The sequence below is a fragment of the Triticum dicoccoides genome, chromosome 3B, assembly GCF_002162155.2.
Source record: "Triticum dicoccoides isolate Atlit2015 ecotype Zavitan chromosome 3B, WEW_v2.0, whole genome shotgun sequence".
Lineage (NCBI taxonomy): Eukaryota > Viridiplantae > Streptophyta > Magnoliopsida > Poales > Poaceae > Triticum > Triticum dicoccoides.
This window is the reverse complement of record NC_041385.1, coordinates 15257395-15269963: the sequence shown is the minus strand read 5'-3', so window position 1 is coordinate 15269963 and position 12569 is coordinate 15257395. Positions and strand designations below refer to the sequence as shown.

The 12569-nt window shown below is 50.8% G+C and overlaps 1 pseudogene; it reads right to left on the bottom strand.

Annotated features, from left to right (window-relative positions):
• Positions 1-11746: 11746 nt before the first annotated feature.
• LOC119279086 overlaps positions 11747-12569 on the bottom strand; it is a 4943-nt pseudogene continuing 4120 nt past the window's right edge.

Sequence of the window (12569 nt, the reverse complement as noted above, 5' to 3'; positions counted from 1 at the left end):
CCTTACCTCCCGCGGCACGCCCGCGCGCGCCAGGGAGGATCCCTCCCCCCCTCCCTCCCCGGTCGCCGCCGCTGGCGAGCTCCGGTGGGCATGGCGGCGGCGGGGCCACTCTTCCCCCTCCGCTTGTAGGCGCCGACGCGGGGCGGCCCCTTCGAGTGGTGGCGCTGGTTGTCCGCGGGATCCACCGGCGCGGCGGCGGTCTCGCTGGGCGGCGGGGTGGCCTGCTGGTGGCGGCACTCCGGTTCCCTTCGTTCCATGCGCGGTGGGGCAGCTGCGTTGCTCCCGTCTCGGGAGGTGGCGCGCGGCCGGTCTCTTGCCGGATCCGGCCGGTTCTGGCGTTGGGGGCCGACCGGTGGTGCGTGCCCGGTGGCTCCGATGCTTGGAGGTCGTCGGGCGACGCGTGTAGGGCATCGGTCGGGCGTGGCCGCTGCTCCTGTCATGGGTGGCGGCGTGGGGAGGTCTTGATGGTGACCTCTCGGTGTCGTGGCGGCTTCATGGTGGCTCGATGGATCTGTCCGCGGCAGCGGCCGGCTTCTCCGACGTCGGCTCGCCTGTGGTCAGTCCGTCTCGACCTTCACCCCATCTCCTCGCCGCCCGGGTGCTACTCCCAGCAATGGGCTGGTCCTCTCCCGGCTGCGGTCCATCGCTCGTCTCGCGCCCGGTGTCGTAGGACCGAGCTCGTCTCGCGCACGATGCAGCAGGACCGAGCTCGTCTCGCGCACGGTGCAGCAGGACTGACCTCGTCCCCCTCTCGATGATGCAGGACCGAGCTCGTCTCGCGCTCGGGGCAGCAGGACGGGTCGGTGGATGCCAGTTCTGGCCGACCTATTGGGTCTCGACGCTGGGGGTGGCCCAGGGGTGCGAAAGGTGAGACCATTTTGCTCGTCTCTTTCGTTGGGGTACGGCGGGTCTCGGGTGAGGTGGTATCGAGGTCTTGGATGCTGGGGCGGCAGCCCTGGTGGTGGTTGCGCGGTGCTCTTGGGCAGAGCCCATGCCTTGGTGCTGCCCGGTCACCATGGTCGTCTGGGCGGCGTGGTTGCCGGGGTGTGGCGTTCAGTGGCGGTGAAGGTTGGCCGAGGTGAAAACATGCTCTATCTTCGGATGGACCGGCGGCGGCGAAGATCGTTCCCTTCTTGAAGGCATCGTCGCGGCTCTCATTGCCCGTCATGCGGCTCCGGGGGAAACTCTGATCCTTGGATCGGGCGGTGGCGGTGCTCCGGTGTCGTATCCATCCTGAAGGCGCGGCCTTGGAGCGCATGGTTCGTCATATGTAGTTTCACCTCTTCGGGGTCGTAGTGCTAGGGGTGGTGTTGCTGCGCTCAGCGCCTATGTATCCTGTCCTGGGTGTGTGCGTGTGTTGCGGTGGCGTGGCGTGTGTTTGTACTGGGTGCTTGTGGTTTGATGCTTTATATATAAAGCAGGGCGAAAGTCTTTTTCGATAAAGCTCTATGTCAAACGCTCCGTGAGGTTTATATATAGGCCAACGAATTGAGTCTTAATTATTCTCCCCGTTCCAAATTTTGATTGAAGTTCCGAGTCAAAATTCTCTAAGTTTGTTTAACAAAGCATGTAAAAATATACTTAAATCTACAAAGGCGGCCAGTATGTTGGCAACTGATCCTTCAGCGCCCAGTCAGCCGCTCGCCTCTGTGGATCATGGAGGTTCCGACGTTGCGGTTACCGGCTCACATGTGGCTGTGAGGCACGAGGCGTCTGTGCGCGACAAGGTTGATGAGATTCTCTTCGAGATTGAGATTCACAGTTTGCTCAAATGTTTGGAGAGGGCTAGCCCTGGATCTGGCAGGATGATTGTGGAGGAGGCTCTCAGGACCAAAGCAAAGAAGAGTGGCGCCACAGGAAACGTGTCCGCAGCAGCTTGATGGTTCAGTGGATTTTGGTGATGAGCATGGTCTTTAGCGAGGTACTCTCGTTGGGGTCTTCTTTGCGATGTAAGAGTGTGAGGGTTGATGGACCTTGCGTGTTGGTTTTGGTTATCGGGTTGATCGTGTGGTTATGGGATTGCATGCTCTGTGAGTAGTCCACATGTGATGAGTCTGTATCGGTTTTCGCCGATTTTCCTTTAATTAACCAGGCAATTCTCTTCTGCTTAATTAATCGATGAGGCAAATCTTTTACCTCCGTTTCAAAAAAATATATATAAGTATATGCTAAAATTTGTCTGCCAGAAAATTGCAAGTTTGCAAGCGCGCATACTGTAGATATGTCACAAGATTGTTCCGAGAAATTTCAAGTATGTACATTTAAAATTCTTTGCATGTGCGACGGTATTTCAGTAAGATGATGCAGAAAGATAAAATTAAAACCAACATACGGAGTCGCCAATGATCACTCACTCTTTCCTAATCACTGAACCGATGGTTGGAGCAACGGAATATTTGGTGCAATCTGGAATTGGACCGATTGGCTCCACCGCCCCGGGCTGCAGCACACCGTAAGAATGGGGAACGTAAGAATCCAAAAACAGATTATTGCTTAGCTAGCTAATTCGATTCTCAAGAATTTTGCATCGGAAACCTGCATTTCTGTCAGGTTATTCACATTAGCACACTTTATGGTGGAAAGGGTACAGAAAAATACCTCCGTCCTAGTTTATTGGTCCCTTAACATTTTATGTCAAACTTTGACTAGATTTAACTAGAAAAATAATAATGCATGTCACATAAATAATATCACTGGAAACTATGTTCAAATACAAATGCAACGATATAAGTTTTGGTGACATGCATTATTATTATTTTTAGTTAAATCTATGGTCAAAGGTTAGCACAAAATAGTAAGAGGACCAATAAACCAGGACGCAGATAGTATTTTACAAAGGGTAGGAGTGCCCTGCTTATGATGTTTCCAGAAAAGCAAAATCTCGTGCATGCGTGCTGCACTGCCGCATGGCATATCGGTTCTACAACAACAATTTCAATAGATAAACAATGTGATCCTTTAGTGTTTCATTCCCTGATTCTTCGTGTGAACGAAAGTATAGCACATTGGTAAAGCCCGGCCTGCAAACTTGCCGCGCGCTTTTTGGTATTCACAAGTCAAGATCTGTAGTTCAGTGTGAACCAAGTCAAGATTTGTTGCCAGTACAAAGGGCACAAATGTTTATTCTCTGCGCCGAGTCCAATGATGCAGCTTCATGAGCGTATATCACTTCAATGGTTTTTGAACCTGGCTCACATAGCCTTTAGCTGGATAAGCTGGTGAGCAGTAAAACAGATATCAACACAATCAGCCCACGCAGGATCGGATAAGGTGGTTTTGTAAAACCAGAACAACATGGACTTTTACTTTGTTCTGCCATGCATATCAGAGAATTAGTTCCCAGTCTCTCACCCTGGCTGCTAAATCTGGAACTGCTAGGCTAACATATACGACTACAATGCAAGTATAATCCCAAGCTCCAACAGCCCATTTTCTACATAGGACAGCTGGCTATGTGATATATGCTCAGAGTAATACAAACTGCATGCACCTGAGCAAAATAAACAATTACACTACAGACCATTTTCACATAGGACAGCATGCTATGTGATGTCTCATATATTTGAATGCATAAGCATGGTGAACAAGGGAACTTATGATCACCAGAAAATACTCATTTGAAGATAATTAACGACACAAAATAAACTAGTTCCCATTTAACAATGTAGAAATCTTGCTGATCGCCAAAAAATACTTACTTGGAGATAATAAACGACACAAAACATAAAGCCTATGCTCTGGTCCGCGTATGCACTAACATGTCAAGATATATGGCAAGGCCATAAAAGATAAATTATGTTAAAGATATATGGCAAGCCTATGCTCTTGATTTGCAGAACACTGAACTCAGTAAATCTTTCAAGCTAGGTATGTGTGGCAGAGTAGTGATTTTACATTTTTTACTCCCATAGATGACAAAGATACTAGTATCAGTTATGGCTAAGAAAAATATAGTCGATATGGCTCAAAATCTATTTAAGATCTGTTCTCAACCTCACCAAATTAATAGAATGTATGTGGAAGTTTTTATCTAGAAAGAAGAAATGTCATGAGATGACATTTGAACTTTAAAGACGCTGAAGATTTCTGTATCTGTTTATGAAACGATGCAGCTAAGAAAATAATAAGGACAAAGAACATCTTATTTGACTTTGAAACTACACCATGGTCAATTTATAATAACTGTTAGAAAATGGTTGGCCGTGGACCAACATTTAAAACAGTCTGTTTCTTAAAGTTCTAGAACAAGGCCATAATGATCAAGGAAAACAGGAGGGAAGTTATTTTACTTATTTGGATATATGAAACTTGTTACATTATCATAAGATATTCTCTGGTAAATTTCTTCTTTTCTTTCTCGAAGAGAAATTGGAAGTATGGTTGTTAGTATGCTCAAAGGTATGCAAATGATTGGCAATTCTCAACAGCACCTCACCATGTTGACTTATTCTTTAGATGAGTAAATTGAATTACTCTAGCAAGAGAACAAAAAGTTCATAACTTAATGATAAATTAGTAATTAAATCTCACCCTCCTAGTCAAGGAACCTTGAGTCAAGGGCGCACCTTGCTGTGTACCAGAGAACGAGGCCATGGCATGAGGTAGGGATAGGAAGACGCATGGAGGATACGACCAAGGTTGTTCAGCTCCGCAGTTTCCATGCAGAAGGATAGTAGCCAGCGAGTTGAATGATGATGCTGCCACCTCCCACAATAAGCAGACAAGTACACAAAGCCATCGATGATCGCCTTGACACTCACTTCAATTCTTTTAACATCATCTCTGAAATCACATCGAACAATCCCAAGGATCTCCTGCAACGGAAGCGACTTGTCCTGCATCCATCTCTCGACACCATTGTCATCATCGGCTCTCCATGTCCAAACAACGAGCGCGGATTTGGAATTCAGTTCTACATTAGGTGCGAAGACCACACAAAGCCTTCCATCCTTGGTCTCGCCGGCCGTCAACATTTCATTAACTCTGCTGCTCGGTGGCATGTCCATCCGACAGAATTGCATCGTAGCCGTGTTAAGCACACGGGCGTCCGATGGCCTACCAACGGTCCAATAAATGCAACCATTCACCAGCTTGCCATGCTGAGGCCAGAACCCATGGATGTTTGTCCATGGGAAGACTTGCCACTTCTTGGTGTCCGATGATAAGACGTCAGCACGGGCCCCGCGTTCGCCATGCCATACACACATGATGCGGTACGACGACCGGCAGTCTTCTTCTTCGGTGAGAATGTGGTAATCAAAATGCAAGCCCTCGCAATCGTCCCTGTGGGGCGGCAGGGGAAAGAGGTCCATGGTCCGCCTGAGCGGGTTGTAGACGGCCACCTGTCGGCTGCTCCAGTTGTCGAGAACAACAAATCCGTCGTGGCAGGCGCCGATTGACCACTCGAAGACAGCTTCCTCGTCGTCGTCGTCTTCGGAGACAGAGACAGCATCCTCGTCGTCGTCTTCAGAGACGGGGACAGGGACGGAGATGACATCCTCGTCTTCCGGGACAGGAACAGAGACGTCCTCCTTGCCGTCGTCTTCGGGGTTGGGGACGGGGACAGAGACGGCATCCTCCTTGCCGTCTTTAGGGACGGGGCCGGGGCCGGCATCCTCTTTGTCGTCCTCGGAGACGGGGAGGCGGGTGAGGAAGAAATCGGCGCCGCGGACGGCGGCTGCGGTGTCCGGGTCGGAGCGGCGGAGGAGAGGCACGAAGGTAGGAGTGACGGTGTATTGGATGCCGAGGAAGAGGCCCAGGAGTGGGGGTGGGTGGAGCGCGCGGAACTGGAGGCGGAAAGCGGGGGAACGGACGGCGTCGAGGAAGGCGCGGCAGCTGAGGGCGGCGCGGACGAGGCTCGGGAGGGAGGGGAGGCGGAGGAAGATCTCGCGCAGGGTGTCGTCGTCGAGGTCGGTCATGGTGGTTGGGTGGAGTTGCGAGGGTTTCTTCGCCGGCGGCGGCGGTGGCGACGCCATGGCGCACAGGATTGAGAGTTGAGGAGCGAAGGTTAGTGGATGGCATAAGGGCCAGTGACTATTGGGCTGTGCCGGCCCAAAAAGCCCAAGCTATTGAGTTTACTTTTTTTATTGAAGAATGCTTTGATGAGGAAGAATACCACGATGATCCTGGTTTGAGACTACCATCCAGTTCTCCATAAAAAATGCTTCTGATGCTTGATACGTGGTTTGACGTCTAGTCCTTGATTCAGGGTGGACACGGTCCGGGCCGGTTCTGGCACTTTGGATCAATCAGCCCCTCATATACAATAAGGGCATCTTCAACGACGACCCGCAAATTTCTCCCTCATCCATCCGCGGATAGGAGGAACCAGTCCACGGATATGGATGCCAGAGGCGGCCATCCAACACTGCCCGCATACATTCGAAACTCCTTTTCAACAAACCGGATGAAGTTCATGCAAACACAGTGAAGTTCATACAAACCAGCCAAAAATATATCTATATCTATATCACTATATAGTGTGCCAATAGCTTTAAATATTAGCCATTGGATATGCTTCATCCAATGGCCAAGAGATTACAAATCCGAACAACTTATAGGATTATGCCACATGGGACAACAACACGGTGACAGTCGGAGTCGGAGAGGATATATAACCCTGTCCGGATCGAAATATATACCCACGCCTACACGGACAGGGGTGATGTGATCATGTGAATATATGTAGCTCCGTCAGGTATCCATCGCCACAACCTATGCACTGCGATCGACTATGATGATCGACGACGCCTCCACCTCGACCCTAACCACCACGGTGACCACCGGCAGCCATGTTCTCAGAATCAATGGCTACACCGAGACAAAGCTCCTCGGCAACGGCGTGGCCGCCCCGTCCGGCGAGTTCGAGGCCGCCGGCCACCGCTGGCGGATCCACTACTACCCCAACGGGGGATGGTGGAACAACGCCGACGGCATCTCTCTTGCCCTCAGCATCGCCGACAAGTACGTCCTCAGCCATGTCAACGCAAACGTCCGGTTCTCCCTCGTCCCTCACGACGGCAACAAGCCCACGCCGCCCAAGCGCAAGCACTACCGGTCCAGTTTCGGTGGCGTCTTCAAGTTCAACGGCCATGTCATCGGTGAACGTTCTAGGTTCATGGGAAGAGACCAACTAGAGAAGTCGGGCTACGTCGTGGACGACTGCTTCATCGTCCGGTGCGACATCGACGTCGTCGTCACGTCGGCGGCTAGGGTGGTTGGCAGCACGGCCACGGATGCCTATGATTATCTTGAGGAGGCGGAGCTCCCCTGCAGCAGCATGGTTCAGGAGGACATGTGCAAGCACGAGGACAACGTCGTTGGCGGCCACGCAACGGATACAGAGGACCCTTCCGATATCGGGTTGGCAAAGCCGCACCGCTTGCGACCAAGGCAACCCAAGATGATGATGCATCCGATGGCCGCCGCTGTTTTCTCTTCTGTCTTCTCATGTTTTGCAGATTTTTTCTAGACATATATTGACCTTTTTAGTTTGTATGTGTAATCATTATTATATCATTTACCATATGGAAACTAGTAGCTCATCCTGTGCAACCTCTATAGATTTTGATATGACAAGGCAATTATTTTCTGGCTTCTACATCAGCTTATACAAACAATCATCTTCATAGTTTTAAAGATCTGCTAATTCGCGAACCAATCTGTGGTTGGATGGTTAGAGGGACTGTGGTATCCTCAGCCCACCAGGGTTCAATTTCTGGTGCTCGCGTGTATATGAGCGCTTGAGTAGCAGATAGTACAAGGTAAGTGTGCAAAAGGCCGTGCTGGTTTCAGAAAATTTCACATGACACACTTATACGTCACAAACTCTATTGCTAGATTGCCATCCAAATTGGCCAAAGAGCCCGAACTTCATCTCCATGTGGCCAGCTCATAGTAACACATCCGAGGCTGGTGAATGTTTTCTCATGATTTGTTGATTTTTTTTCTAGACAGTGCTATATTTATGTTTTTTCTTTCACCTCTTGCAAGACCACTAGAGGAAAGCCTTACTCCTCCCTAGCTCTGCCGATGATCCCGTGGATTCGTCTCCTCTTTGTCCGTCGCTCCGACAGCCGGTAGCGGGGAGGAAAATCCTGGTTCTTAGCTCCGGCTAGTAGATAGGTACGTTTTATTCCTTGTAGGGGCGACGTTCGGACGGATGGCGGTGCTTCTTTCTCCAGTTAGTCTTTCGAGCTCCGATCGTCCTCAACTTCGTCTATTGGGACGGATTAGATGAAGCTCTGGTGTTGATTCCTTCTAGCTCCCCGGGGCGGAGAGGTTAGGGTTTCTCGTTGTGCGTACACAATGGCGAGATTTGGTGTCAGATCGATTCACGGACTCAACGGCGATGGCTGCTGCTCTGGGGCACTAATGCTTGCATGAAGGCTTTTCGGCTATTATCGACAAGGTTAGGCCGGCTCCGATATAGGAGCAGCAACAACGACTGTCGGTGGCTCATTCTTGTGGCGACTATGGTCGTTTGGTGGTCATGGACCTTAATGTATTTATTTTATGTTTGAGGTGCTTTGTGCTTCTGGTACTTTTTATTTATAGATATGATCCTTTTTTCAAAAAATCCTATATTAATAATTATTAGTTTCTAATTTGGATCGATTATTATATTTCACTACCTTGTGAACAAAATATAGCAGCTCGTGTGCAACCACTTTCTATAAATTCTCAGTCATCTTTATTATGAAGTTTTAAACATCCTCTAATCGTTAGAGTACGCCATAAGCCATGTCGATCAGGAAGAAAAATGTTCACATGGCACACTTATACGTCCCAAATTCTTTTGCTAGACCAGCATCCAAAGTTATTGCACCAAAGTGCCACATGATCTGTAAGAAGTTTGAAACTCCTACATTGTATAAACCGAAATCATTACGTCAATTTCAAATATCCCAATTTGGCAAATGGGCACAGAAACTTCAAATTGTTCCACCTTCGTCGCAAAACTATATTAATATAGTCTCCAAGTGAGTGCACCCAAGTGGCACATGACATGTAAGAAGTTTGAAACTCCAACCTTATTAAAACCGAAATCATTAAGACAATTTCAGATATCCCAATTTGGCAAATGGGCACGGAAACTTTAAATTGTTTCACCTTCGTCACAAAAACCATATTTTTACTCTCATGTGAGTTGTGTTAAGCTAAGTTATCATTAGTTAAATGTACCTTCCTACTATTCGCAAAAAAATGTACCTTCCTACAAAGGTACCAAGTGCATCTGTATATGTGATGATGCCAGATACATCTTTGGGATACATAGGCAAGCCTTGACTATACCATATGCATCTGTACTAAACCAGCTTACAACAGCATACATAGAAACCAAAAAATATAGTAGTATATATTTACCTACACATACAACATATCATCGATGCTAGCCTTGGTTGCCGAGAATCTGACCTAAACCTCATACTGTGCGCAAATTTTCAGAGTTAACAACTAACATCTCCAAATAGAATTGACAGAGCGGATGCTCCCCCGCCCGGAGTGTGGATAAATAGCCCGCAGGGGTCGGCGGGGACGATTGGCGGGGTCGGCCTCCGCCTCCTGCAGGCCTTGTCCGCGGCCGCCTCGATCGCCGTCATGGCGTCCACCAGGGTCTTCCCCTCCTTCTCCGCCTTCAGGTACCCTACCATACCCAGCTTTGTCTTGTACAGTTGTACGGAGGACTGCAGGCTAGAGGATACGACCCGCTCCCTCCCGCTCCCTCCCGCTAGGGTTCCGCCGCCGCCGCCGGCGGCGCCCTAGCCCCCTCCCGTCGCCGCCGGCCGCCGGCTCGCGCGCCCCGGCCCTCCCCGCCCCCCCTCTTCCCCCTCCCCATCCTGTTCCTGCCCCTGCGCCGCCTCCCCGGGAGGTGGCCGGGGCGGCGCGCCCCTCTTCTTCCCTCGGCCGCCACCCCCGTGAGCTCTCCCCCGCCGCCGCCGGCGGGTGCCCCGGCGCTGGCCCGGGTGCTGCCGGCGGCGGCGGGCCCGTCTGTATCCGCGCGTTCGTCTCCCTCCCGGGGCTGGTGACGGCGGCGGTGATGCTCGGCTGGGCGGCGGCCCGGTGACCCGGTAGCGGTCGCCGGCGGTAGGCGCGGTGGCGGTGCTGCCCTTGGCAGCAGGACGGCGTGGTGGCGTGCGGTGGCCGGCGGCGCATCCCCGGCCCAGATCTGGGCCTTCCCGGCCCCATCTGGGTCCTAGCGGGCCGGTCCCTGGCGTGGCTTCGTCGTCGTCTGTGTGGTGAGGAGGATGAGCGGCTCGGATGGGGGGCGGCGATGCCGATGGCGTGCCTGCTGCAGCGCGATGGCGGGAGCTGTCCGGGAATGGAGTTCCCGGCCGGGCCTGTGGGCACACGGGCCTGGTAGGCTCCTGCTAGTGTGTCCGGTCGGCTACCGTCGTTGACGGTGGAGGTTGTGCCCTCCCGCGTGCCGACGGTGCTGCGGCCCCTAGTCCCGGCTCCTATCCCTTGTTGTGCAGACCTCACCTCGTGGTGCCGTGGTGAGACGGCGTGGAGGCTTCTTGACCATGGTGGCGCAAGATGGTGGTCGGTTTGGTGGCAGGCTCTGGAGCACCTGAGGTGAAGGTTGGGATCGGGGGAAACCCCTGTCGGCCTGTCCGACCCCGACGCGGCGACGCCGGTGGGTGCCGTCGGACCTTCCTGGAGGGCGTCGGGGGCGACCTTTCCTCTCGCCTCGTCGTGTACCGGGGGAAACCCTTGGCAGCAGCGTCGTCTTCATCGCGGTCCTTCTTGGAGGTGCTGATTGGTACCGGTGCTTCGGAGCCTTGGAGCTTGGTGGGAGATCTTCGGTGGGCGCAGTGGTCGTGAAGCTTCTTCGTTTCCGTCGATCCGCCGTTGTCAGCATTCTTTTCTCTTGTTGTTTCTCTTTCGTTTCTTTTGGGTGTGACTGTGCTGCTTCCGCCCCAGCACCTATCCTTGGATGTATCGGTTGGTTGCTTTGGAATACAAAGCGGGGGGAAACCCTTTTTCGTCTAATAGAATTGACAGCGCAAAATGGGTTTTTGATTGGGGAGATGAAGGTTCAATTAGATTGAATCCTTAACTCTGCTATTTATCTATCTTCTGATTTTCCACCCAATAATTAATACAAATTCACGACTTATACTTTAATATGTCTGGCATGTGGAGGATCACGTTGAGTCTTCGGTACTAGCAAGAACTTCAGCCAGAAGCTCCACAAAATGCATAACATCATAGTACCTGCTTCATATCGGTGATAGATTTCAAGCTTGGATCTTTTTGGAAGAGCAATTAGTACAACAAAGATAGTCGAATAAATGGAATTTTCTTCTTCTTTTGTCGAATTCATTACAGACAAACAATGTATGACGTCTTCTTCTTGTGTAGAATTCATTACAGACGAACAATGTATGCTAGCTGAAAGCATGACACATAGAAGAATGATATAGACACAAAGCTTTAAGCAACAGAAGTAACTAACCACCTTGGGATCCAATTGTGTCATGTAGTTCAATAATAATGTATGAGCTGCAAACTCGATGATACCTAGTTCGTTGGCAGCACACCGTAAAATTTGATAATTCAAATAATCAATGATTCCATAGTAATACTCAAGCATTAAATAAAAAGGTGCGCTGTGCACCATGACCAAGCAAAAAGATAGCAGTACTACCAGTCCAGTACATTCTTTGGCCATCATGCGCATCCTCGTCGACAGCAGTTGATCACTAAATGTGGACTTTGGCAATTTCCTCAATAATATAGCTAGTTACATGTTGCTATATTTTTTTACACAAGGGGGTTTGCGAGCAAGTTTGGGAATAAGCTCCTTCATAATAGACGGGCAACTTCTTGCTAGATGCTCAAAGTCAGAACTCCGTGTGATCAGATCCAGCATGCTATTGTTACAGGACTCGAGGAATCTGAAGCATTCCTCCTTGAGTGCAGGACAAGCATGTTGCTCGGCGAGTGCCACTGTAGTGGCCACTGTGCTAGTGTTGATGTAACTGCATAGTTTGTCTTCGCAGGTCAACTTCAGTCTCTTGAGGCTGTAGCTGCCCGCGGCGACAAGCAAATGCTGGACCATCCCCACTGCGTCAGCATCGTCGATCTCAGGCACCGAATTGGTGTAGATAAAATGAAGCAATGCCTGAAATATTTTTGGCTCCATGTCCTCTATCTGCACGCACATTGATGTGCTCTCCTTCATTGGACCCAGAAGCTCCGCCCTGAAGACGGAGGAACGAGCGGCAAGGACACACCTGTGTGCGGCGAAGATCTCACCGCCGACCTCGAACGTGACGTCCGCCCCTTCTCCCTAGGAGAGGAGCTGGCCGAGATCATGGAGGATATCCGGCGGCGGCACCGGCATGCGATCACGGTTCCGGCCAGGGACGTACTCAGTGGAACTCTCCTTGGACACGATGATATCGAATTGGACGCTGAAACCACCGTTCTCCCACGACACCTGACCTAATCTCTCCAGATCAGCCCTGGTGATGAATCGTGCACGAGAACTAGAACTAGTACGTGCACGAGATCGTGCAGGAATCGTGGAGAAACTGCGGTGACCAAGTCACCTGGCTAACACC